At 40.6% G+C, this 24582-nt stretch overlaps 1 protein-coding gene across 1 annotated transcript in view; it reads left to right on the forward strand.

Moving 5' to 3' along the window:
• gpc5a (glypican 5a) overlaps positions 1-24582 on the forward strand; it is a 175906-nt gene that overhangs the window by 146752 nt on the left and 4572 nt on the right. The window lies entirely within an intron of this gene.

The raw sequence follows: 24582 nt of genomic DNA on the forward strand, positions 1-24582 counted from the left end.
GTCTGTGATGAATGATGATGAACCGAACCATCTGAAACTGTTCTTCAGATAACCTGCTGCTAAATATCTCACAGGCAGGAAACTGTTTTGTTGAAGTTTCTGTTTAGTTTGTGAAGTTTCTCTCCAAAGTTGTCTCACCAGCAGCCTCTGCAGTCTGCCACACAGCAACCTTTTAATGCAAAAGAGATTAAAAGTTTTTCTTTTCAGACAACCATATGGGCGTACTGTTTGTCTGGGTTTGATGTCTGAGAACAGCTCTTAAATGCATTACATTTTAGCTGCTGACTCAGAAACTGTGGATGTGGAAGCAGCGTTGAAAACTCTGACAAAAAGATAAAAGCAACAAATCTTTACTGTGATGGATTACCATATTTGCTCTGAGAAATTGTTGTGTTTTGCGACACTAATTTGCATAGTGTACTGCAATGACTGCCTGTACATCAAACTTGGCACGCTTTGGGAAGGATTAAACACCTTATTGGAACTATAAGATAAACACTTTATGGACTCAAACATGCAAAACTTGTTGAGGGATTGAGAACTTTAGTGTGCAGCATGTGGACTCCAAACATCTTATGTGTACTCATGCTAACACCTGTAATCATCCAGATGCTACTGATTAGCATGATTTTATAAACATGCTAATACCTACACAGTCACAGAATGATGTTGTTTTCACCTCTTTGTATAAAACATGGTTGTAGTCTCAGTGACGTCACCCATTGGAGGAGTTTTGAAGCCCAGTGATGGTGGTCACCATATTGGAAATGCTGACTCAGCTTAACTTTCGGTTGACCTAGCAAGAAGCAAAGAGGCAGAGTTGTAGCAAGCCTTTGGCCTCCTGGCTGACACCAACAATCTGCCTGTCTGTCACTCAACTCAGCAAAGCCCCTTATTATGCCTAGTTATGCAAAGCTTGTAGCCTGAATGTCCTCAGAAACAATGAGCTATAAAAAAAAACTCATATCCACTGTGTGTATGAACAGGAAATGGGGTTTTCAGACTAGGGCTGGGCGATATGGCCTCAAAATTATGACACGACATTTCAAGAAAATTTCCAATAACGATATGTATCATGATGTTTTCAATCAAAGCATTCACTTTTTTGTCCACCTGTCATTGTCTTTGAAAAAAGTTGTCAAGTCTTGTTTTTATCAGCTCAGAAATATATCCAAAGTAAGTCCTTAATGTCAGCAAAATATCTTCAGAAACTTATTCATGCCTTCATATCCTCCGGTCTCGATTACTGTAATTCCCTGTTCACATGCCTTAATCAAAAATCAATCCACCGTCTTCAAACAGTTCAAAATGCAGCAGCTCGTCTTTTAGCAGGAATTAAAAAATGTGCCCACATCACCCCCATTTTAGTTCATCTACACTGGCTGCCTGTTGATTTCAGGATTGATTTTAAGATTCTTTTATTGACTTAAAGCACTACATGGACTTGCCCCTCTATACATATCTGAGCTTTTATCCCCCTACAAACCTAGTCGCAGTCTGAGATCCTCTGGCAGTGCTCTGTCAGCTGTTCCAAGGACCTGACTGAAACCCAAAGGGGACAGGGCGTTTTCAGTCAGAGCTCCTACACTCTGGAACAGCCTGCCAGAGGAGATCAGACTTGCAGAATCAGTCCCGTGTTTTATGTCATTGCTCAACTCACATTTTTACCGGACAGCTTTATTGTGTGATTTTATTTAATTTTAGCTCTGATTTTAAGGGTCTGTTTTATAAGTTTGTAGGGTTTTAAGCTTTTATTTCATTTTATTTTTAATCGCTTCATTTTGCTTTGCACTTCTTGTTTTTATTGCCCACTGTGAAGCACTTTGTTACTTGTATTGAAAAGTGCTATATAAATAAAGTATTATTATTTGTGGCCTGTGGATTCCTAAACAGCTTCTCATTACTTATTTCGGTCAATTTTTTTTTAACCAATAACATTGAAAATGCAGTGTGTAATCAAGCAGCAAACTCCTGGCTCGGATTAAGATCATGAGTTTTTGCCCAAATAAGGACATGACTGACTTGATTGACAGGCGGGAACACATAGCTGTTGGCTAGGAGGCTCAAACCCCGCCTTTTTACGACACGCTCTTTTGGATGAGTTCAGCATTTCCAATATGGCTCCCGCCGACGATTTGCTTCAAAACAGCGCTCAGGAATAGATGGGTGACGTAACGGAGACTACGTATATTTTTTATATAGTCTATGGTTAAAACTCACCTTCAAGCAGGCAGAACTGTTGTCGATGTTATGATGACGCTAACGGATATTTGGACCAGGAAAAACTGACATGTTAACTTTGATGTTAATGAGCATTTCTTTGCTTTTGGGACCGGCCTCAAGTGGACACTTGTGGAACTGCGGTTTTTATCTCCATTTATCAAACACCACAGATTGCAACCATTCCTTTAACAAGTCCATTTTACCGGCCTTGGATTTTAATGGTATCCAGAAGTCTTGGTGCTGTCTTCATCGACTCTTCTTCTTTTTTTAAGAGAGTGAGCAGCACTGCTCACCTTGGAGTCCCTTTGATGATGTCTCAGGGATTCCCCTAATCCTCTGAGGGTAGACCAGAGGGCACTGTGTCCCTGCTGAGGGGATGAAACCACTTAATGGATCACAAAGTTAATCAAGCGCGGGGAGAGCCTGACTGAACTGGAGGAATTGGTTTAACCATTAGGCGACAGTCCTCTGACTCGCTTTCTTGCAGGCACATACGAGCACAGATACAAACAGCACAGCCCTTAAACCCATTTAATGACGGTAACCTTTTTATAAAGTACCTGCACAGTTGTGTGTACCTAAAAAGCCTGACATATCTAGATGTGAATGGGAGCCTCACAAATAATAGCATACTCATAACAGTTTTAAAATGTATGAATAATGATGCTGTTTTTCAGAATCAGTGCTTCAGAATGAGCTTTAATAAAAGGATAAAACAACCAGAATGAATGAAAAGACAGCCATAAAAAACATATGGAACTGTACAACACTGTAATGGAAAATCAATGCTAATGCTTGACTTCATGGCGTGAATTATAATGTAGACAATAAAAAGCCCATCGGTGGTTTTGGAAGATTGATTCTGTCTTATTACTTTACCCCAAGCCGTCAAGGCCAGCATACTAACACACAGAGCTGTGAGCTGTTGTTCTATTATTTGAGTAAAATAAGCATTTTATTCTCCAGGCCGTACAAATACCTGATTTAAAGTGGTCCTGATAATGAAAAGGAAACTTTCAGCCACTTCACAACATCTTACATAAGGAGACTTGAGCCTGTAGACCCTCCAGAACAGCAGCAAGAGCACTTGAGATGAAGCATCTGTAAGCTTGTGTTGTTGCAGGAGTAGTCATTCGTACAAGCTTAGACAAGAAATGCAATTCAAGTAAATACTTATTGGTATTCAAAGCTGCAGGATTTGCATATAATTGTCACAATAGTGGCTCAAAAGACACGCACATCCGTCCTATCATGCATGAAATTTGTTACTTTATAAAAAGAGCCTCACATGGGACCAACATGGCCTCCTCTCTCCCTCTTTGATTATTTATTTATGTACTGGCTTATATTTGCACACTTTAGCAGCAGAAGTTCGGGCTCTTATTCTCTTTATTTGGCAGATATATTCAATAGTTGGATAAATATGTGAAACTTTCACACAGAAAAAATAAAGTGTTTGTTTCTCACTTTAACTTCACTGTAAGCTTCAAAGGACGATTCCTTCTCTGAAAAAAAATCGAAGTTCAAGTTGTAACATCAGAGTAGTTCTGCCTTTGACCGTGTCATCGTGTCCAGGATGTTTCCTGTGGAAGCTCAGAGCAGCAGCTTTATCAGCGGTGAGGGTATTACCAACAAGTAAGCTCTCATACCTGGAGCCTTTTCTTTTGTCAGCTGTGAAATCCTGTTAGTGCAGAAAGAGATCATTTCTGCTTCTCGTGGTCGTTTATCTGTTGAGAGTTTGTTAAGAGAGACAAATGTGTATTGACTGTTACCAACAGATGTAAAAATGTAGAAGGAATTTTTAAAAGTCACTCTTTTTTTTATCACATTTGAAGGAATATTTGTGATCTTCTTCACATTTAACTTTGTTGTATGTAGGATTTTGCCCTGTTTTTTGTGATAATACACTAATCAAGAGCTCCATGATGACAAGCAGACACAGGCGGCCTCAATGTTAAAACGAAAAAGCTGTGAAAACTCAGAATTTCAAGGCAACCGTCTGCACTAGATTTTTGAGTTTTGAGGCTAACTAGAAATCTTACATTTGAGCTAACTGATTAGTTTTTGTTGAGATAACTTATCATTCATATTTAGTGTAACTTAAAGTTTTGAGTTCTACATACTAAGAATTGAAAGTTGTGCCAACTTATTATTGTTTGTTCAGAAAATGTTCCTTTGTTACCGCACTCACACTGGCAAGGTAGCTAGCTAATGTTCAAGGCGGCTAACTATTGGTAATAACCATGCCTTATTAAACTAACTAAACAAATTAAAGTTACATTAACCGGTAATCAACTCACCATCAATTGACCAACTGTAAAGCTAGAGTTTCAATACAATACTCAAACAAAATACTCACCTTTAGGGCGATAGAATCCACACAGGACAGGAGAGATGGCACCACATGTGGGAAATTGAAAGTGTGGAAGACCCCTGTAGATTTGAATTGGAGACCCCGTTCTTTGCCTGAAGCATACTCAAATAATTTAGCTGAGCCTCAAACTCAAACTTATTACAGGTAGTTGAGATAACTACTTTGATGTATTTTCCAACAAAATGGAACATTTTTTGTTTACTTAACCAAAAAATCATTTTCAGGCCAACTATTTTATGTTTTCATTTTTACTGTGTAGCCTCATCACTCTGCTGTGGGGGAAAGACCCGGTGAAGCCTTTTCACATCCTCTATGAGTGAATGGAAATGGTATAAAAACCAATAACTTTAAGCTATGTCCTAATTTCTCACGACGGCATCATTAGCCTGAAAAAATCTACAAACAAATGCTGAGGAACACAAAGCCAAACATGGACATACATCATTTTTTAATTCCTCTCTTCCTCTCTCAGGTTGATTACAAATTGAAGGATATTCAATTATCAAATGTGCATTCTGTTTATCATTTTCTGTAACAAAACAAGCAGTGAAAAAATGACTTTGTTCTTTTAGTGCTGCGGAGCGATACCACCAGATCTGTTATGAATCATTTGTATTAAACTCTCTTTTTAATTTGCTCTGTGAGTAATGTGTGAGCGAGCACACGCTGAGGCAGAAGATGTGCTTTTATACAGAATCTCCACTCTTCTCCTTTCTTTGATAGAAAGGAGAGAGACAGGATGTAAAGGGAGAGATATGATGGAGCCTAGATGGTGATATTGTAAATATGTAGAATAAAAAAGGTAACCAAGGAGTCAAGGGAAGTTATTTATAGTCTGATGTTTCCCTTGAGACGACATAACCGACTCTTCAGTCTTCAAACTGTCAACCATGATCCTTCCCTATTTCATTGATTCACCTTTACAAGTTGAACACCTGTGTGAAAGAGTACATGTAAACTCTTGCTGTTTTCTAAGTCCTCGCCTCTGATCTTCATCTTCAGCGAGGCGAGCAGCTATCAGTGGCCTAATCACCCATAAGCAATTCCACAGCTGGTCTGATGAATTTGGGCCAAGTCTTTTGGTGTGTGATCCTGGGGAATAATGCTCCGAGCTGCCTATGTTTATCTAAAGGTTAATGGAAGGTTAATAAGACAGGGAACTGTGCAAATTCAAAAACCTTATTATGCAAATTGTGTTTTCTGAACGGGGTGATAGCTGGTTGTGATGCGGTCACGCTAATTACAAGATTGTCTCTGCGCTGGTTAAAACAGAACCACCTCTGAGGTGTAATTCAAGCAGAAGATCAAATTATTATAGAACGGACACCAGATGATTAACCAACCTGCAACGATGATATATGATGGAGGTGTTTCATGAGCTGCTTGGCTTCCCTCGACCCCCCTTCTCTGTTTAACTGACTCATCCCTGAATAACATGCATGCTTTAATATGTAGCTGTAACATGATGCAGCAATTAGCCGGCACTACAATACTGCAAGGCGAGGAGTGCTGTACATGGCTCTGATTCTCATTTAGTGACTGTTTGTGAGCAGTGGTGGACAAAGTACACGTCTTCATTACTTAAGTCAAAGTGTAGATCCTTCTGGTCAAACATTACTCCAATACAAGTGGAAGTTGTTACTTGAGTTAAAGTCCTAGAGTACTTGCTTTTAAAAATACTGAAGTATTCGAAGTACTTTTTAACCCTCCTGTTATGTTTGTTTCTCTGGAACAGCAATAATGTTCCTGGGTCAATTTGACCCGGTGCATATTCAATTATCCAAAAGGCTCAGAACCCCAAAAAATACCAATACATTTTTTTTTTTATCTAATTTTTAACTCAATTTCTAACCATTTAAATCAAGATTTGGTCCACTGGTGTTCTTTAATTCTCACAGATCATGGTTCAATGAGGACAACACGCGCATTTTTCAGTAAAATTAATGTAAAAACTTTTTTCAATGTACATTGGAAAGCCCTAAATAGAAATACAATAGTTTTACATGACAGACATTTTTGTTTATTTTATTTTTATTTTTATTTTTTACGAAGTGATGTTGATAAATTAACATGACACCTCTTCTGTCACATGCTGCCCAGATTTTTATGCTGCATTTAGCTGGTTTGAAAGGCATATATTGCCTAAAATAGACTTTAAAAAGGGTCAATTTGACCCGCAACATAACAGGAGGGTTAAAATATCTGAAAATATATTTTCACAAAGCTTGAGTGCAGTCAAGAACACATGGGTGTACATTCTGCTACATTCTGTTTATCTAGAAAACATGATTTCATATCTAAAAAGTATACCATGAAATATTAACTAAGTTACTACAAGCACAGACAAGTTTACAATGTTCCTCTGGAATAAAACTAGTGTGTTAGCTACAGACCTCCACATGATTTCTCAGGTTAGATGGTGATGTTTTGCAGGCTGTGATGAAGTTTGTGAGATAAACAGATCAGAGATTTACAACAATACGAATCATTCTTTATTTCAAAACCTCAAACGTGGGTTTAAAATATGGCCGTGGTGCTCAGGTAGAATCAAGGATTGCTCTTGTTTGCTTTTGTTGTAGTTGTGTTGCTGAAGAAAGGTGAGCTACTTCTGTATAAGCTTGTTGGCTTCTTGATCTCTCCTGACACACTCGTCTTTTTTATTTTTTAATCAGACCTTATGCAATCTTATGTGTGTGCAAATAAAATAAATAAATAAATGAATGCATGAATGATATTGGGGCATTGGTGGCCTAGCGGTCTAAGCGCCCCACATACAGAGGCTACAGTCCTCGTCGCAGGGGTCCTCGGTTTGATTCCCTGCTGGTCGACCATTTCCTGCATGTCTTCCCCCACTCTCTACTCCCCATATTTCCTGTCTCTCTTCAGCTGTCCTATACAATAACATCAAAAAGGCCAAATATTTTTGTTTAATAAAAAAGAAAAAGTTATTAATTAACAGGAATAATACAAAAGAACTCATATAGAAATAATGTTTATACATTTCCTAAAAATACCTTATTTTTCTTATTTAAGAACTTTTCAACCTCAATTTCCTATTTAAAGTGAATCATTATCAGTTGATAGAAATACGATATACAACTTTTTTTTTTTCCTATAAAACCATGCCGAACTGAAATTAGTCACACAGGCTCATAAAACGCCATAAAATCTGTCTTGTGAAATAATTAAGCATTGTTTAAATACAAGTTTTCATGTGTGAGTTTGATGCTTAGAAGAAGAAGCTGACTAAAATAAAAAAAGAAGCTTCCAGGGCCCTTCTTCTTCTTCTTTTCTTTTTTTTACCACCATTCAAACTTGGATTTATTCCCGAAGACAGCTCCAAAATAGCCGTGTGCCCTTGTCCTATTTATGTGTTGCCAGCAGTTGACTCCAGTGAGGGTTAACTCTGAGGAGATGAGCTGAGGAAAAAGCAGGAGACAGAGAAGTGCAGGTTTGCAGAGACCTTTACCTCTGCATGTCAATTTGATCAGTCCTGTATGTTTTGTTTTCCTCTGTGAAAAAAGGAACTGCACATCAAAAATTGAACACATCCCCTCCTTTTGTTAACACTCTCTGACTCCGCCTGATACAATATTAACAGGATTGTTTTGAGCCTGTGTTTTATCACTCGTGAGGAATGAAGACTGGAAATGAAGGCCCTTTTTCTTTTGCCAGTTAAAGTGTTCTCATTATATTCAGATAATGATTATAGATTATACTGCCAAGTAGTGTATCAGTGCTGCATCCCAATTCTATATGTTCGAGTCTGTTGTTTGAAAAATATTGGAAATGGGCTGCTATAAATTCTCAGAGCCCGAGGGATGTATTCAGATTACCTGTTTTATTCAACCATCTGTTCAGATCCAGACACATCCACACTTTTTTTTACAACCTGCAAGATTAAACATTTTTTTTCTCTGAGCTGGGGATGAACCATTGATTTCAACTTATTGACAAATACTCTGCCGTTCACTGTTGGCATTTGCCGATAAATATCTGTTGCATCACAATAATTTGAGGATGGCAGGCAAGGAAGCCCGTGTTTTAAGATATAGATCTCCAAATAATAATACAAGAATAAAAGAGAAAAAAAATTAATGAAGAAAATTATAAAATGAAAAAATAGATAAATAAATAAGAATAGAAATGTTAAGGTATATACATTTTTACCCTATATTGTGAGGCATTTGCTTTTGGAAAATGCATTAAAAATATAAATATTTATTATGAAAAAAAATAAAGCTCTTTTCACCGTTGTTATTAATCATATATAGATATAATTTGAAGCTCCTCTCTTGAACTTTATGGTAATGTTGATTATAGTGCCCCCTGTGGACAAACTGATACCTCTTATCTCAATCAATCTTTATTTATAAAGCGCCAAATCCCAACAAATGTTATCTGGAGACTCTTTCCAAACAGAGCAGGTCTAGACTGTACTCTATGTTCTATTATTAACAAAGACCCAACATCAAGACAGGATAAGATCCAGTCCCATCTTACAGACAGGACTCAGTCTGATTTCATCTTAATCCACCATGAGGACAAATTTCCTTTAACAGGCAGAAACCTCCAGCAGGACCAGACTCATGTTGGACAGACAGAAAGAGATGATAGTGGTCTAACGGACAGAAGTAGCTATCTAAGAAAATCATCCCCAATCATGAATATGTACTGCAGAAAAATGAAATAAGGTGTGTTCCTTCACCTTGCTGTACATCTCTTCATCTGTCACCTATTATTCCTGTAGATATACAACATGTCTACCTCCTAAAAAGAGTAAAGCTCTTTTGTCCATGGAGAGTTATGTATTTTGGAACTGGAATTGGCTATCCACTATCAGAAAGTACAAATTTTAGATCCTTTTCTCACTCCTGATTCTAAAACAATCAAAGAAAGGGCTCCCTTGGATATACATTAAGAAGATAACACAATGCAGCTTGCATGTTACTTTGTTTCTGCCAACATCTCAATCATACTGTTTTTTATTTAGCAGTTGTTTTTCAGTTGTATCTTCCTCACACCTCTAGTCACAGCACAGGTAGTCAGTATCTTTACTTTGGTTTCTGTGACACAGCATCTTTGAGCAAACAGTCCAAACAGCGTCCTGCTAAGAAAAGCTTTGGACTCGCAAAGCGGATGCAGAGAGCTCGGACTCTTCCTTGCTGATTTGTATTCTGCCTGTGTGTGCAACCTGAGAGTGAGTGACTGGCGGTCAGAGCCCAGTATTGACTGCTCTGAGGATGTAATAGAGGCTGGGGTGATGGGATCCAGGACATGAACGCTCTCACAGTGCCGTGTGCAGCAGAGCTATACTGGATCTAACCGGGGCACTTAATCACAGGGCCGGCTCCATGCAGGGCTGCACCGCACTCTGTGTTTTAGAATAATGCTTCTGCCTTAAATTAGATTCCATTGATCCGGATTTTCTCTATAATTGCACAAACAGGATGGATGCAGGTTTTATTGGGGGTCAGACCAGACATTTGAAATACTTAAGCTTTAAGTACAGGAGGCAAATTAAATCAGACAAAAGGCTGTTTGACCTGATTCAAGGTGATTGAACTATTAAGGGATTATCAGGCTATGTTTATTGTACGAGAAGGCACACCTGTGTGTCTGTTTTAGCCTTGACTAACAATCTCATAAACAGAACTCAGCTCAACTGATTCATTCTGAATGTAGTTATTGATGTTTTATTCTAATAAACATAACATATTTACTTCCCGTGCTAGGTTACACCCCATGACGGTAGCCTCAAAAGACAGCAAGGGATATTTGTTTGTTCTTTCTCCTCTACACAAACAGTTATGTGATGTGTTGTCAATAAACAGACTCTGTTTGTGTTTACCAACCTGGCCAGTCTATGATTGCTTTCAGGAAGGAGAACAAGAAATCCAGTAAGTTTACCATCAAACAGCCGAGGTGTCTCTGCTGACAGAACATCCACTCTCTTCTTCTGAAGAGGGGGAGAAGTTTTCAATACTTTTGAACTTTTGAGTCACTTTTGAACTCTTCGTGTTTTCAGAAAGAGTTCATGTGTGGACCAAAAGATCAGCTTGCTGAAACATCCAGCTTAAAATCTAGCGTCAACAAATTCATCAAGTCCTGCTTACTTCACTTTACTATAGAGTTCCATCATAATGCAAAAAATGTCAACAAACAAAAATCTTCTGGGTGTGTCGATGTAGCTCACAAATAAATCACGCAACCAATGTATGAAGGCTACAGCTGGGCGGGTTCCACTCCCATCCTCGCCTCTTTGCTGCATGTCATTCCTGTCCCATTAAAGTTAATAACCATAGACCTTTCTTGAGTCCCTGAGCTCCCTTGTCTCATAGGTTCCTCTGAGACACCACTATCATCTCTCTCTCTTCATCTCCCTCTATCCCTCTCTCCAACACGGTCTCAGCAGATGTGTTTCTAACATGAGTCTGGTCCTGCTGGAGGTTTCTGTCTGTTAAAGGAAGTTTGTCCTTGCCACTGTAACTTCCTCAGAAGAGTCACAAGATGTTGTTGTGACTTGTCTGTCAGCTGATTTATAGAGCCTCCCTTATCCAACACTGGAATCTGTTCCCCTCTAAGTGGATGACCTCTTCCTTTTCCCAGTCCATGATGTGATTCTCTCTCTATCAGCGGTCTTAGACGGCTGGTTTTAAATTTCTTGGTCAGCTTTTTGATTTACTGCACATGTACGTGCTCCAGATGTTCCTTTCTGACACTCTTTCTCACCACTGTCATCTCCCTCTATCCCTCTCTCCAACACAGTCTCAGCAGATGCGTGCTTAACATGAGTCTGGTCCTGCTGGAGGTTTCTGCCTGTTGAAGGAAGTTTGTCCTTGCCACTGTAACTTGCTAGATGCTGCAAAGTGCTCTGCTAATGGTGGATTAAGATGAGATCAGATTGAGTCCTGTCTGTAAGATGGGACCGGATCTTATCCTGTCTTGATGTTGGGTCTCTGTTAATAATAGAACGTAGAGTACGGTCTAGACCTGCTCTGTTTGGAAAGAGTCTGAGGATAACATTTGTTGGGATTTGGTGCTGTAGAAATAAATATTGATTCACAGTGAGGAGTGTCTTGCTGGTAATGAAACAGACTTCAATTATACTGATGCCTTTATATGACCTACAAAAGCAAACAAGAAGCTTTATAATAACTCTTGAGTTCTTTTTTAATGCTTGTAACTGCTCTGACGGGGTACGTGTCAGGGGAGAGGCCGACAGTAGGCTGAAGAAACAGCATTTTTTCAAATATTTTGCACTGCTAAGATTCACATTGAGTAATATATCTGACTGTCAAAAGGAAGCAGGTAGCATCTTTCATTAGAAAACTCTACTTTCGAGGACAGTGAAAGATCAGTAAGAGATAAAATGTAGTGTTTCTCCACAAATCAACAATTTCCTTTACGGTGGTTTTAAATCACAAAGTCTTATTTATTTCCTCTTAGGACCAGGAATATCTTTAAGAAATCTTTGCAATTGAAATGAAAAAAAATCAAGATATTGAATTCTTGGCCAAACAGGACAGACGGACAGACAGACAGACAGACAGACAGACAGACAGACAGACAGACAGACAGACAGACAGACAGACAGACAGACAGACAGACAGACAGACAGACAGACACTAGCTAAATACTGTCCCTGTCTTGGTGTTGGGCCTCTGTTCATAATTTGACATAGAGTGGTCTAGACCTGCTATGTTTGTAAAAGCGTCTTGAGATAACGTTTGTTGGCACTATACAATTAAAGATTGATTGATTGACAGACAGACTTCCCAAAGGACATGATTAACCTCCAAACATGTGCAGCTGATGTTGTCTGAAGGTGTGTGATACTGGTTTAAGTCTCTTCCCTGGATGATGAATCCACCTGCACAGATTCAGGTGTCAGGGATTACCTTCTTTCCTGGCACTGCTGTACAAGAAACACACGGCAGCTGCAAGATTCAGATGCAACACTCCTTTATTATGTCAACACTGAGAAAGACGGAGAGAGACTGTGCAATAATGGAAATTCAGGGTGGATCAATCATCAGGCACTGGCCTATTCATTAAAGGCTGTATTTGTGCAGGTAATGTAAATGAGTGAAATGTTGCAAAATGATTTGATTTTCTGGATAAAGAGTTAATTTATTCGCTTTCTCTGGGCGTTTGAATCTAATTGAATGGGGATGCCGTTTCCGGCACTGAGCTATATTCAATTGTTCTGTTGGAGAATGGGAGCACTCAGCCTTCCCTCCAAGAGGTCTCAGGTGGTTTCTCTTCATTTAGCTGCTCTCCTCAGTTGATCTCCTTCTTATGTAAACAAAACAATTCTGGGGTAAAGCAGCCGGCTAAGAAAAACGCACGTCTTTTCATTTAAACTTCTCCTGCCTGCATGCTCAATACGCCATGCTTAGATTGGACTTTCCACTGATCATTAAAATTCATATCCAGAAGTTTAGCTGCATGCATTAGCCATCCTGTGTTTTCAAGACCTTCTGCATCATTTGCTGCAGGCTCTAAAAGAGCAGCGGAAGCTTTTAGTTTGCTATCAGTGATAATCTGAGTGATCGTCGAGCACACAGATGGCTAAAACAAGCCATTTTCATTGGAGGCACAATGACAGCGTACACCCGTCTCAGGCTGTCTGGTTTGATGGACAGGACAGGGGACAGACAGCATCTGATTTCATGCAGGTTTTTTTTTCGTCTTTGTGACAAATGATAGAGACAGGAGCCAGAAATAGGCTTCTCTTTTAGAAGACCTAAGCGACAAGATTAATGGAGACGAGGGAGAGGACAGCAACGATGCAGGGTTTGTGTCAGGGAAAACACCTGAGAGCTGAATCACACTCGCTGCAGTAAATCCACAGGAAATGCACACGCAACACATCTATTGTCATGCATGTAGACTTGAAAAATAAAGGCATTAAGTGTGTCATCTGAAAAACATCTCAGCTGAGAAAGAGTTTACAAAAAATACAGAGTTTAACCATAAAATTGTATATCATGAATTCAATGTTGAGGAGTCAACTCACTGGTGTGATGTGATGAAACGAGCTCCCACGAGACAGCCTCTAATGAAGTCATGTGAGAGCATGTTTTCTGTGTTTGTGTGTATTAGAACTCATTCATACGTCCTGATGATGCTTTAAATCTGGTCATAACAAATGTTATAATGTTAAGTTCTGTCACAGAGAGGTTTTTATTTAATGTAGCTACTTCCTGTTAGGGGTAACTTCAAGGGCAGCGAGAAATATTTGGTCTTTATCCGTGTCTCTGATCCGATGTGGTCCGGCTCCATGCTCTCTTGTCCATCAAGACCAAGCGGCAACCTCCAGTCTCAAAATATGAAGCTCATGCAGAAGTATTATAAACTGTAATTCATTGAGAATCCCCTTGAGGCTGGCTGCAGAAACACCCGATGACAAAAAAGACGATCTTTGCATACGGACATGTTGCCCTGCTCTTGTATGCATTTGCTGTGACTCTTTGAGAGCAAAACATGATAATTGTCGAATTTATACAGCTGTTGCAGACCAGGTCGGCATGTGAATGTGCATGCAGACGAACACGTTGCATCTCTTGGTCAAAACGGAATAAATTATTCGAGCCTCATCCAAGAAAGCTATCATAAAAATGTGACAGTCTGAATCAATACAAGTCTGAGTACTCCTCTCCATCTCTCAAGTACGAATGCTGTTAATGCTTGACTCCGACTCGAGAGCCTGAGTCCTGGACTCGAGTACTACAGCACTGATATCATTCAGAAAGGAGATCATACTCAGTGTTCAATCTGTCGGCCTTGGTGCTCGTCAAACGCCTGAATCTTAGAATCATATCTGTAATCACTGCTTTTTACAAGTATTCTTATGTACTGCATTAAAGTTACATGATGGGCGATGAATCTGAGGAGTTTTGATGACTTTTGTATTTTTCAACACCTTGGACAGAATAAAAATATAAATAACAGAACTTCTAAAGAGTCTCAAAGTGCATTTCGACCTTTAGTTCCGGGGTCTTTTAGCCCGCTGAACTACTTCACCCTGAACTAAAAGGTTCCTGTGTCCCCATTGTTGTCTGCGTTTCGACCGCTGGCTGAAGTCCCAGGTGGATTGTGCAAATCAGGCCAGTGACATATGAAGAAAAAAAAAAGGAAATGCACTACACCACCAGACCAGTAGAGGGCAAAACAAAGACGAATGCCATTCATCACAGATGACACCATAGAAGCAGACGGACAGGCAGGTATTATTATGAGCAACACAACAGTTAGCCTGTTAGCATGAAGAGACTCATCTCGCCCTGTTTTAGATGGTGCTATATTTCATCACAGATGGATTCACTGAATCAACAGGTGAGAGGAGATAAGCTCGAGTAGAAAAGACGTTTCAACACGGCTTTAAAATCGTTTTTAACTCAAAAAGCCGTGGCAGAGATCGGCTGGATGCATCCCTCATAAACGTCTTTGGATGATCATGAAATATCTGATGAGGATATTTTGAAATCTATCTAAAGAAAAAAATAGTTTGCATTCCCAGGAACTCTCTATGTGTTTCTACTTCTGTGTAAACTCCACAAACACTGACACGTTAAGCTGAAGGTCTCCAGTTTACAGGGTCACTTTTAAAACTGTAACAGAGAGAGATGCATTTGCGGTAGGCTGAGAGAAGACTACTTTTACAAGCTGCTAAATCAAGTGAATCACTGCTTCTTCTTTTGAAAAGTACACAAACATACAAAAAAGATAGAACAAATGAAAGAAAGAGAAATCAAGTGAATCACAGATGTGTGTGATGTTATTGTGGACGGCAGGCGGAATAAAAACACTGCGGTTAATCTACCAATCAGACACGTTCAGCATTGCAGGCCCAACCCCCGAAAGCCCCGGGACCTTTGAGAAGTAGTACCCCCCAAGCAGGGGCTTTTTAGGGGGGAGATTATCTACCCCTGAACCAAATTAAGACCCTGGGTCCACCGGTCCAAACACACGTTGTTCCAGGGCAAAGTTCCTCCTGTCAAAAGACGCCTTCAGAGAACCCATGACAAACACTGTTGATGGAGATGTGATTTTAAAATCCTGTTTCTTTTCAATGCTCCAAAAACTGAGGGCTTGTCAGCAGCATTAAAATACTCCTTAGCATCGTTAGCATCATATATCACCAGTAATATCTGCTGATATGGGATGCATTATTTATCAAACATCCTCAAACATGATTTTCCCTGTAGTCTTCAGCGTTTCGCTCCGGATGAAACACAAAGTTTAATTTCCCCGGCTGAAGCTTTCACACTATCCTCCTCTCTCCGTTTTAATTCAGTAGAAACCAAAAGGGTGTTTCCTGCTTTTGAACGCAGCTGCAATTACATCTCATTCTTTTCATTTTTGCAGAAGAAGAAGTTAAAAAGGATCCCCAGACAAAGCACTACATAGGGTTCAGCTGTTGCGTAATCACATACTTAAGCTTCAGTTAAGATGCTAGAGAGGCTAGTCAGGAGGTGTAAGAGGGCTTTGGGGAAACACTTCTCACAACATTCACAACACAGGTTCTTACCCAACAATTTAGGATCAGACAAGCACTCGCACCGCCACACTCCAGTGCACAGATTACAATTACATCCCGAGACTTAAGTCTGCATTCCAGCTGCAAAAACATAGAGAAAGAACTGCCACCTTTTAAAAATTAATTCAAGTGTTTTATTTAGTGTTATCATTTACTAAAACTTATTGACTGAGTTAGGGTTTTATTCAGTGGCGGCTGGCCAATAGAGGGTGCTCGGGTGCCGCCCCACCACCCAACACATTACCTACAATAAGACATACAAAATTATATTAAAATGAAATAATAAAACAATATTCTGAACTGTATGTATATATTTTTAGATGAGCAAGATAAACATTATATAGTTAATGATGAGTAAAGTTGTTTCGTTCATCTGTGTTGTCTGATTGGTGACGTGTTTTTCGCCCTGGGCACAAAATCTTTGGCCATAGACTCTCCTGTTAAAAGGTGTTCATGGGCAGTAGCTCCTCTTCAATACAAGAGATAGGACCATGTCTGGGCGCACCTTCCCTGCGCCCAGAGCTGAATGCAGCTGGATGGGGCTGACGTCACAGCCGAGCCGTCTGTCATAAAGTGCTTCTGATTGACAGTTCGAGCCACAGGAGTTTGAGACGAGAAGCTCGACGTGAAAGAGCGCAGACCAGATCAGCCGAACATCACAATTAATCAACAGTCCAAAGACAGAGGGAGACAATACACCTGGGGCCTCATGTACAAAGGGTGTGTACGCACAAAAACGTGGTGTATGCTCTTTTTCACCGCAAAGTTCAGATGTATCAAGAGTGAAATGACCGTGGATATGTGGGGCGCCTCACGCCAACTTCATGGCTGGCCTACGCACATTTCTACAGCTGTTGATTCCTTGCTCACGGATGCATACATCTGGATATTTTTTTGCATACAACGTTTGCTGGATTTGAACGTACGCCAAGTGGGAAATCCACGCAAGTCTTTGTACACGAGGCCCCTGGTCTTTTTCCAGGACCTGGTTTAGAAACAAGGCTTGGCTAACTGTATGTAGTGAGGCTAATGCTTTATTCTGCTTTCCCTGCCTCCTTCTTCAAACGTCAGGATCTGACCCAGCATGGATTAAGACAGGCATTACTGATTTGAAGCACTTTTCAGAAAAGACAAAGCAGCATGAACAAACTGGGATCCACATGGAAAATGCGCTGTATCTAGTCATGTTTGGAAAAATAAACATTTTATGTCAGCTTGAACAGGCACATCCTATCTAAAGTAATAGACTGTCAAGTTCTGTGGTGTGATACTTTAGTACATGTTTGCTTTCTTTTTGGTATATGTCTATTTTGGAGTTACAGCCCCCCCTGGAGAAAACTCCGCCAGCCGCCACTGGTTTCATTCATTACTCAACCTTTTACCATCAAGCTAAACACAAATTAGCGATAGAGGGATTAGCCGACGAATCACTGCTCGGGCTTCTTCACCTTATAATGTCGCTGTAATCCCTCTAACTTCGCTTCCTCATGACAGACTGAAAAGAAAACTCTTGGACGTCTCTCCTGGGTTGAGTCCTGAGGTTTTTTTCAGGCAGCAGGCAGTCTAATAATGTTGTCAAATAACACAGAAATCAATGTGGTTAAATTGTGGTGAAGCTTCTTCCCCAGGCAGGAGTCGACAGCCAGCTGAAGGGTCTGCGCTCCCTCACAGAGCGATTGTTTGGTCTTGAAAACAAAAATAACTCCAGAGAGAAGGCTGTTCACATCAGGTTACGTTGTCTGATAGGTGTGCCTAAAATAAGCAGCCAGCGATCAGATTCTGTTTTGATTTGGATGCAGATGAGCATGACGACAAACGGAGATGATGCTTTGTAAAGATGAAAATATAGCCAGAGGTGAGAGGTATGATTTTGGGGCGTCTAGTTGCACCTTTTCTTTTAGGGATACATATTCCGATTTCTACATTTGGAAACAACTGCATAAATATATAAATAAATAACACATATCACCTCTCCTGAAAATGCCTCTGTGCAGGTTTACTTTTCTACATCTCAACATTCTGCTTTCAGTCACAGGATTGAATCATCAATAAGGGATAAATCAGCAGCTTACAATCCCAAGATGCGCCTCCATTGATTCAGAATCAGAAATATTTTATTTATCCCAGGGGGTGGAAATTCAGTCATTACAGTTGCTCTATACACAATAAGTTATACAAATACAATTATAAGCTTTTTAGAAAATAAATACATGGTTGAAGTCCCTGGAGATCAGGAAGAGGGCACTCTGGTGGTCTGTCTGGAGTCTGGCTATGGCAGCGTTGAGAACGTTGGATGCCGTAGTCGGGTTGGCAGAGGGGGTATGTAAACAGCTACCAGTAAGACATGTGAGATCTCCCTGTGCAGATAATATGGTCGGAGGCCCACAGCGCTCTCAGGGCTTTCCCGGCCTATTGGACAGTCTAGAAGCAGAGACGTTGTGGTCGGGATTATCCTGACGCAGCCACGTTTCCGTGAATCACAACATGCTAAATTCCTGAAACTCTGTCTGACTCCTGGCTTGTCCTGTTAGCTCGTCCATCTTATTAGCCAGAGATCTCACGTTGCCCATGATGAGAGAGGAAAGACACGGCTTATATCTCCTCTCCATAAACCTCCGTCTTCTTATACCAGCTCTCCTCCCTCGTTGCTCTATGCTTCCTCTGCCTCCATATGTCCCAAATCTCCCGAGCTCTGCTGGAACATCCAGCGGCCCAAGCCGACAAGCCGGGCGGCTTCAGCTCAACCAGCAACCAAAGGCCAAACACACACACAGTCAGCCTCTGTGCAGGTTTATTTTTCCACATCTCAACATTCTGCTTTCAGTCGCAGGATGGAATCATCAATAAGTGATAAATCAGCAGCTTCAAACCCAAGATGCGTCTCTATTGTTATGTAACTAAAGGAATGGAAACCTACGTGAAGGTTGACAAACTCTTCTTCTCTTATAAAACCTTGTTGTTGAATCTGAGCAGCTGAAGATGTGGACGTCAGGCTCTGGATGCTGACCCTCGTACAATCACACTAAAGGCTCTTTCCAAACGCTGCAGTTTTTTTCCTGCAGTGTTTTTTTTTGGTGCACTTAGTGTGCTATTGATCATTGCTGGTCCAAGTCCTCAGGAATCAGCTTCTATTGATTTCACTTCAGTTGTAAGCCTCTCTCTCTGACCTGTGTCTCTTTTCAGACCAGGCACCTTTTCAAACATCCGAGCATCTCTGCTGACGGTTTACTAAAACATGTCACCAGTGCGGCACTTTCCTCTGAAAATTTTAAAAATATTTTTTTCTTGGATCCACATGAAGACAGGAAATTATAGCTTTATTTATCAGACAAAAGCTGCAAGAGACTTAAACACTACAGCAAGAGAAGGTATGCTGTGGTGGGTTTCTGTATTGAAGATGTAGTTCTGCTTTTCTGCACTTGTATACTCCTTGGCCTGGACTATCATTACAAAAATAGCCATGTTGATTATTTGCAGACACAATCAATTCATCTTCATTTATACAGCACCATTTCACAACAAATCCTCCTCAGACTCTTTCCAAACAGAGCAGGTCTAGACCGTACTCTATTATTAACAAAGACCCAACATCATGACAGGATACGATCCAGTCCCATCTTACAGACAGGACTCAGTCTGATCTCATCTTAATCCACCATGAGCAGAGCACTTTGCAGCATTTAGCAAGTTACAGTGGCAAGGAAAAACTTCTTTTAACAAGCAGAAACCACCAGCAGGACTAGACTCATGTTAGACACACATCTGCTGAGACCGTGTTGGAGAGAGGGATAGAGGGAGATGAAGAGAGAGAGATGATAGTGGTGAGACGGGTAGTATTAGTGGTAGCAGCTGGAGTTAATTAAACTAACAGGAATAAAGGGATCACAATTAAAAATACTCTTCTTGGGGCGCTGATGGCCTAGCGGTCTAAGCGCCCAACATACAGAGGCTAGAGTCCTCGTCGCAGGGATCGCCGGTTTGATTCCCGGCCAGTCGACCATTTCCTGCATGTCTTCCCCCACTCTCTACTCCCCACATTTCCTGTCTCTCTTCAGCTGTCATATTAAATAAAAAGGCAAAAAGAACAAAAAATATGAATGAATGAATGAATGAATTAATTCATTAATTAATAAAAATAATAATAATACTCTTCTTGGGGCGCGGCTGGCCTAGCGGTTTAGGCGTGCACCCCATATTTGGAGGCTACAGCCACTGGGTCTTGGCCTCGCCTATTTGCTGCATGTCTTCTCTCCCTCTCTGCTCCCCACATTTCCTGTCTCTCTTCTGCTGTCCTATCAAATGAATGCAAAAAATAAGAAAAAGAAAATATATTGTGGGCACCAGTTTTGCCTTGTGGTAAAGTCCCATGTACAGAGGCTATTGTCCTCCAGCAGGCTACCCCTTTCCTGCATGTTACTCCTCACTCTGTCCCGGTCTCTGCCTTATCCCCTGTCCAATCCTCTCTGAATAGAGACATCAAAGCTCAAAAATATAACTTTAAAAATGTTCTTTGTGGCAGAGGTAATAAGTTTTGGTTTTCTTTTATTTCCTCTCTCGAGGTCAGACCTCGTGTCCGTGACTCTCAGGGATCCGTCGCTTTGTGCTGCCTCCACAGTTGATTTAAAGTAGTTTCAGCAGGGCAGGATTTATTCATCTGGGAGATACTTTCTGTCATTGTGTCCGGAGCTTGTTGCTTCATTAGAAACCTTGAAGCTTCTGTAAGAGGAATTGATTGAGGTGTTGAAGTTCAGTGCTCCTGGGTACAAAACTTAGACAGACTATCTGTGAGCTGTAGACCTTCAAATAGCTGTCCTGGGGACTCCTCGGCGGTGAATCAATAAGCAGTTAATTTCAGGCCACACTCGGATGCTTCACCGGTGGCTCATGTGTGGGCACTAACATGAAAAAGAGACAGGTAGAGGTAAAGATTTCTATCGCAGCATTCAGATGTTTATTCAAATGAAAAGTGTCTATTTAAAGAGTTTAATTTATCTGCAAACAAACAGATTAGATTCTGTATATTCAGATTAGATTAGGTTAGATTAGATTTGATCAAATAAGATTAGGTTAAATTAGATTTAATGATCCTCTGAGGGAAATTCAGCCATTACAGCAACAAGTAATTGTTGTGGATCTCGCTTTGGGGGGAAAGGAATTACAGGCTATTTCTGCTGCACCATAAAAAGTGGAATTGAAGTCCACAGAGAACAAATGGCCTCTGCAGCAGGTCTTATTTCTCTGCCAGTAAGATAAAGTTTGATAACAGAGCCCTTGCAGACTCTGAAAGGGTCTGGGTTAGACTAATCCTGCACACGACAGACTTATGACCCTTGGGCCCGAGTGAGAAACTGGAATGTCCTGGAGCAGCTGGTCATCTATCGAGGTTCAGCTTCACTCCCTTCCTGTGGGAATGAACCGGGACAGAGTGTGAGGTGTGCTAAGGTAACACCAGCAGGGCTAAAGAGGACGCTTGATTTCTCTGAGGGAGGGACACTGAGTAACCTACACGAACACTTGAGGTCTCCAAAGAGATGGGAACACAAATATTGATGCTGACAGCTGCTGGGATGCAGTTGTCTGGATTAATATCCACTGATGTTAAGGTGTAGAGGACACCAGTGTTTTAGTTCAGGTGTAGGTGATTTAGGGTTATTAGAAAGTTAGAGGGAACAATGCCGAGCTATTTTCCTATCTTTAAATCTTTGTCAATCAATCTTTGTTTATATAGCGCCAAATCACAACAAATGTTATCCTCAGACTCTTTCCAAACAGAGCAGTTCTGGACCGTACTCTATATTCTATTATCAACAAAGACCCAACATCAAGACAGGATAAGATCCTATCTTACCAGTCCTATCTTACAGACAGGACTCACTCTGATCTCATATTAATCCACCATGAGCAGAGCACTTTGCAGCATTTAACAAGTTACAGTGGCAAGGACAAACTTCCTTTAACAGGCAGAAACCTCCAGCAGGACCAGACTCATGTTAGACACACATCTGCTGAGATCGTGTTGGAGAGAGGGATAGAGGGAGATGAAGAGGAAGAGAGAGATGATAGTGGTGAGATGGTTAGTAGTAGTTATAGCAGCTGGAGTCTGGCATGTTCACAGCAGCAGGATGTCTACGGCAGAGACTCAATAATGAATATATGATGAAGTGAATTGATCCGACATTAAACAGATTATTCCTCCATGCCAAAAGAACCCATTTAAATCCAAAAACAAATGAGAGCCCATAAAAGGCACCATGGGGGGCATTGTCTTACATTACAATGAGCATGAACGCTGTGGTCTATTTTGAATCAGTCGCACATAAACTGCTCTGCTGTAATTAATACTCATTAGAACAACAAATGCAAATTAATCCTGTCAGAAAATATCCTCATTATTAAAAAAGGTTTATCAAAACAAAAAAAAGCTACAGTGCACAGTTGCTGTTAGACATTTCTTAACCTACTTTGAAAATTAAACATTCATTTCTGACCCATTTTATGACCTATAAGATTTACATCATCTGTAGAAGTGAAGGAGCTCACAGCTGACTGACACTGAGAGAAGTACAGAGAGTAAGACGTACACTGTTGTTGTTTTTTTCATGGGATCTAATGACAGATAAATGCTCTGTAAATTGTTAATAGAAATAATAATACCTGTATTTGTATAGCACTTTTCAATACAAGTAACAAAGTGCTTCACAAAAACAGTAAAAAGAGACAATCTAAGCAGAGAGGTAAAACGTTAAAAATTAGGATAAATTCACAAAATAAAAGCTTATTATTAAGGTCTGTCTAGGGTAGCAAAATAAAATTAGGGAATGATTCTGCAAGTCTGATCTCCTCTGGCAGGATGTCCCAGAGTCACAGCAAAGGCCCTCTCCCCTTTAGTTTCCAGTCTAGACCTTGAGACAGACAACAGAGCAATGCCAGAGGTTCTCAGACTGCGTCCTGGCTCATAGGAGGATAAAAGCTCAGAGATATAAGAAGGGGGCAGCCCATGTTGTGCCTGGGGCTGCCCCCTGATTAAAAGTATCTTAAAATCAATCCTAAAACAACAGATAGTGAATGCAGGGATGATAAAGTTGGAGTGATGTGGGAACATGTTTTAATTCCAGTTAAAAGCCGAGCTGCTTGGTAAATTTTTTTCTCTGTCTCTCTCTCTTCATCTCCCTCTATCCCTCTCTCCAACACGGTCTCAGCAGATGTGTGTCTAACATGAGTCTGGTCCTGCTGGAGGTTTCTGCCTGTTAAAGGAAGTTTGTCCTTGCCACTGTAACTTGCAAAATGCTGCAAAGTTCTCTGCTCATGGTGGATTAAGATGAGATCAGACTGAGTCCTGTCTGTAAGATAGGACTGGATCTTATCCTGTCTTGATGTTGGGTCTTTGTTGATAATAGAACATAGAGTACGGTCTAGCCCTGCTCTGTTTGAAGAGTCTTCAGATAACGAGTTTAAGTTTTTACAAACTGCATAAAGCAGAGTTTGAACTCATTCAAATGCTTCTTATATCTAAATGGTCCTTTGACATTTTCGGCGACTCAAATGTGTTTGGTTTTATTCTGAGTTTATAAGAGTGGCCATAATTCATCACCCGCTTTCACAGCTGCGATGCATTAGTGCCCCCTCTACACCATTAAGGCAGTTTGTCAGTTTTCCACCGCCCTATTTATAGAGGGCTGATGCAACTTTAGAGCACCTTAAGCCTTCAACTCATCCCAAGAGAAGCAGCAGACGGCATCTTGGGTGCTCCTTTGTGTAAACAGCCATCAGACTGTTTGTGAAGAGTGGTCTGGGCTTAATGCACACATGGTCACTAAAACTTTAATAGCTTAAAAGTAATATTAATCAACAGATTGAGTTCTTCAAAGGACATATTATCTTTTGATTGCTCTACTTAGACTTCAGTTTGAAAGCTGTTTGCTTGGCACTCCTGCTGGAAACCAATGTGAGTTATCATTGACAGAAAAACTGCAAACTAAGGCGACGTCTTAAAGTTAGACATGGATTGTAATGAGGTGGAGATATAAACAGCAGAGACTGCATGCAAGAGAGAGGGGTATGTTGTCTCATACTTCTTTAACCTCCCTATCACACTGGGTACACCTTTAAGGCTAAAGGCTGGTTTATACTACTGCGTCGCCTCTACGCAGCAGGGGCTGATGCAGACATGAGCACCACATATGTAATTGTGCGTCGATGTGTCCGTGTCGCGCAGCAATGCTCCGCCGAAAAGCTTCGGGGTAGTGTGGTCTCTCTGATAGCCGGCCACCTGCTTCCGGCACCGCTACGATCTCTGTTTACTTTTCCACAGTGATTCAGAGTGTGTTATGTTAATCTACAGCTGATACATGTTGCTGTTTATCATACAGACATGATTACATGAAGAATAGAGAGGAGGAGATGAAATACACAGCTGATGTGCGGCCGATGTCTGAGATCC

This window comes from Notolabrus celidotus, chromosome 3 (assembly GCF_009762535.1).
Source record: "Notolabrus celidotus isolate fNotCel1 chromosome 3, fNotCel1.pri, whole genome shotgun sequence".
Classification (NCBI taxonomy): Eukaryota; Metazoa; Chordata; class Actinopteri; order Labriformes; family Labridae; genus Notolabrus; species Notolabrus celidotus.